The sequence below is a fragment of the Bos javanicus genome, chromosome 29 (genome assembly GCF_032452875.1).
Source record: "Bos javanicus breed banteng chromosome 29, ARS-OSU_banteng_1.0, whole genome shotgun sequence".
Taxonomy (NCBI): Eukaryota; Metazoa; Chordata; class Mammalia; order Artiodactyla; family Bovidae; genus Bos; species Bos javanicus.
This window is the reverse complement of record NC_083896.1, coordinates 43,867,567-43,872,124: the sequence shown is the minus strand read 5'-3', so window position 1 is coordinate 43,872,124 and position 4,558 is coordinate 43,867,567.

Here is a 4,558-nt window from a genome sequence, read left to right as displayed (position 1 = left end):
GTTCAGTTCAGTCGCTCATTCGTGTCCGACTCTGCGACCCCAGGGATTGCAGCACACCAGGCTTCCCTGTCCATCACCAACTCCCAGAGTTTACTCAAATTCATACCCATCGAGTCGGTGATGCCATCCAACCGTCTCATCCTCTGTCGTCCCCTTCTCCTGCCTTCAATCTTTCCCAGCATCAGGGTCTTTTCCAAGGAGTCAGTTCTTTGCATCAGGTGGCCAAAGTTTTGGAGTTTCAGCATCAATCCTTCCAATGAGTATTCAGGACTGATTTCCTTTAGGATGGACTTGTTTGATCTCCTTGCAGTCCAAGGGGCTCTTAAGAGTCTTCTCCAACACCACAGCTCAAAAGCATCAATTCTTTGGTACTCAGCTTTCTTTATGGTCCAACTCTCACAACCATACATGACTACTGGAAAAACCATAGCTTTTAGTAGATGGACCTTTGTTGGCAAAGTAATGTCTCTACTTTTTAATATACTGTCCAGGTTGAGCATAGCTTTTCTTCCAAGGAGCAAGTGTCTTTCAATTTCATGGCTGCAATCACCGTCTGGAGTGATTTTGGAGCCCAAGAAAATAAACTGTACTAATTCCATTGTTTGCCCATCTATTGGCCATGAAGTGATGGGACCGGATGCCATGATCTTAGTTTTTTGAATGTTGAGTTTTAAGCCAGCTTTTTCACTCTTCTCTTTCACTTTCATCAAGAGGCTCTTTAGTTCCTCTTCACTTTCTGCCATAAGGGTAGTGTCATCTGTGTATCTGAGGTTATTGATATTTCTCCCGGCAATCTTGATTCCAGCTTGTGCTTCATCCAGCCCCACATTTAGCATGATGTACTCTGCATGTAAGTTAAATAAGCAGGGTGACTTACCTGGCACGAAAGCTAGCCTTCTGCATGCAAAAGCTGTACCTGTACTGTGGTTATTTGCTCAATCGTGTCCAACTCTTAGCCCACCAGGCTCCTCTGTCCATGGGATTCTCCAGGCAAGAAAACAGGAGTGGGTTGCCATGCCCTCCTCCAGGAGATCTTCCCAACCCAGGGATCGAACCCAGGTCTTCCACATTGCAGGAGGATTCTTTACCATCTGAGCCACCAGAGAAGCCCATGAATACTGGAGTGGGTAACCTATCCCTTCTCCAGGGGATCTTCCCTATCCAGGAATTGAACTGGGGTTTCCTGCATTGCAGGCAAATTCTTTACCAGCTGAGCTATCAGGAAAGCTCAAAGCTATAACTGCCAGCACCAAAATCCCGGTTTTGTACCTTGCCTTCCAGGCACCCCCTGCTCCATGTTACTCGTTGAGGTGTGTCTGTCACTCTTTCGTCTTGCCCTTTGGTGCGTAGGTGCTTTGAGTACATGCCGTTACGTGTCCCATTCTGTGCCCAGTGCAGGAGAGGAAAGCCTGTAGTCCCACTCGGTCTCCTGGGTCACCTCTGCCCTCAGTGTGATTTCTTTAGGGAATCTGGTTGCCATGGTTATCGTCATGGTTACTACCATGGTCCCAGTCATAGTGATAGATCTGTTTTCTGGATCTGGAGCATTTCAATGGAGAAGAAATGGAAAGGAGACAAGTGATTTAGTTTTGGAGACAACCTAATTGGAATTTTCAGGTAGAGGTTCCCAGTGAGTTACTGGAAGCTTGGGAGTGAAGATGAGTCAGTAAATGGGAGAGAGTTCAGAGGTAAGATGAGAAGAGGAGCTTCCCCCCAAATACCTCCTAATTCGTTGAGCCAAAAATCTCCATTGGCTCAGCTTAGATCAAATAACCTTAGACATCATACTTCAGTAATGGGATGGTAGGTTGGTAGAGTCTCTAGAAAAACTTGGCGTTATATATCAGGAGCCTTAAAAATATTCATCCCTCTTGACTCAGCATTTCTTATCCTAAGAAAACCAGCCAAAATTCAAAGTTTTATAAACAAAGATGCTCTTCATTTCTTGTTGTTTGTGAAAAAAAAATACAATTAAAAAATGGAAACAGAGTGTCCAGAGGTAGGAAAGTATAGAGGATCACTAGAGCAGTGATTCTCAAGACTGCACTAGAGAGACTTTCTGGGCGGTGCAGTGGTGAAGACGTGGCACTTCCACTGCAGGGGCACGGGGTCTGGGTTTGATCTCTGCTTGGGGAACAAACATCATTATGCCTTGGAGTACAGCCAAAAAATAGAAGCAAAACAACAGCAACAGACATTAAAAAGAGACTGCACTAAAGGGGTCAAAGACTTTCAGGGGGCACCTGAGGACATGAGTGAGGAAGGGCCAGGCAGAGCCCTGTCTTGGCCTCAGTCCAGCCCTGTGAAACAGGGTGTACTCTGCGTATTAACTGCGGTTGGGAGAGGGCTGGGGAGGGAAAACCACCTTACATTCCCCTAAGACTTATTACTGGTGGGTACCAAGGACAGAGGGTGGGATCAGTTCACCTGGGTACAAGCAGTAGAGCATATATTTTTCTGTTGCTATGTAATAATTTATCACCAATTTAGTGGCATAAAACAACATTCATCTATTAACCCACAGATGAGTAGGTCAGAAGTCTGGGCACAACATGTCTGGGTTCTCAGTAAGGTAGAAATTAAAGTGTTGGCTAAGTTGCATTCCTTTCTAGAAGTTTCTGCCACCAGCTAGGGACAGTGCTTTTAGTGGGCTCATGTTATTAGGTTAGGACCACCTAGATAATGTCACTTTCTTAAGGTCAGCTGATTAGGGGACATAATTACATCTGTAAATCCCTTGATAGCAGTGTGAGGAGGGCATTGCTCCAACAGGAAAAGACATTGACCCAGTCAGTTCAGTTCAGTCACTCAGTCGTGTATGACTCTTTGCGACCCCATGGACTGCAGCACGCTATGCCCCCCTGTCCAACTCCTGGAATTTACCCAAACTCATGTCCTTTGAGTTGGTGATGCCATCCAACCATCTCATCCTCTGTCGTCCCCTTCTTCTCCCACCTTCAATCTTTCTCAGCATCAAGGTCTTTTCAAATGAGTCAGCTCTTCGCATCAGGTGGCCAAAATATTGGAATTTCAGCTTCAACATCAGCCCTCCCAATAAACACTCAGGACTGATCTCCTTCAGAACGGACTGGTTGGATCTCCTTGCAGTCCAAGGGACTCTCAAGAGTCTTCTCCAACACCACAGTTCAAAAGCATCAATTCTTCGGCGCTCAGCTTTCTTTATAGTCCAACTCTCACATCCATACATGACCACAGGAAAAACCATAGCCTTGACTAGATGGATCTTTGTTGGCAAAGTAATGTCTCTGCTTTTTAATATTGACCCAATAGAACACAACAAAGAAAAAAAGCAGAAGAGGAAGTTATTAGAACCATGACATGATCTATTTTGAAACATATAATGCCTTCAATATTGGATATGGTTTCATTACATGGTAATTACCAAAATAGTGTCGTATAATGGTGAGAGAGTTAAAACATCATCTGTTCTGGGTGTTAAACAGGCTAAGAATGACTTTGACCCCTCTTCTCTTTCCTTTTCTGAATTATCATGCTTCGTTGCTCAGTCGTGTCCAGCTCTTTGCGACCCCACGGACTGTAGCCTGCCAGGCTCCTCTGTCCATGGGATTCTCCTGGCAAGAATACTGGTGTGAGTAGCCATTCCCTTCTCCAGGGGATCTTCCTGACCTAGAGATCAAACCAGGGTCTCCTGCATTACAGGCCAATTCTTTACCATCTGAGCCACCAGGGAAGTCCCTCAGTTTTTTTTTTTTTTAAACTTTACATAATTGTATTAGTTTTGCCAAATATCAAAATGAATCCACCACAGGTATACATGTGTTCCCCATCCTGAACCCTCCTCCCTCCTCCCTCCCAGTTTTTTTTTTTTTTTTTATTAGCTGTTATTATCTGGAGATGAGTGATGAGGGTTGATAGTCAAAGGACTGGTTCTGGTCTCTTATAGAAAGCTTTCAAGAGCATGTCAAGACTTTCTTTTTAGAATGTGGGATTATTCGTCATATATTGCATTCCGGTAAAAGGAAAAAAATCTCTTTCTACATCCTGTAACAAATGCTTAGTGACGGTTTGGATTGTTTTTTTTCTGCAGATTTACATCCGTTGTCCTCTGCCTTTCCTTACCAAGCAACGGGGGCTTTTTGTACATCAAAGCCAGGGGTCCAAGACTGTGGCCCTTAGGCCAAATTTCACCAGTTATCTTTTTTATGAGGCTTGCAAGTCAAGAATGGTTTTTATATTTAAAATTATGTTTATTTATTTAATTAATTTATTTTGTTTTTGACCATGCTGCATGACTGGTAGGGTCTTAGTTCCCTGACCAGAGATCGAACCTGGGTTCACGGCAATGAACATGTGGAGTCCTAACCACTGGACTGTCAGGGAATTCCCAGGTTTTGCATTTTAATTTTTTTAAAGGGATATTCCTTTACTTTGCATTATGACCAACAGTGATTATCAATTTTATGATGATGCCGTAATTTAAAAAGTAGTTTTATTCATTAGTTTTTTTGGCGGCCCTGGGCCCCTGTTGCTGTGCACAGGCTTTCTCTAGTTGCGGCGCGTGGGGGCCAGTCTTCGC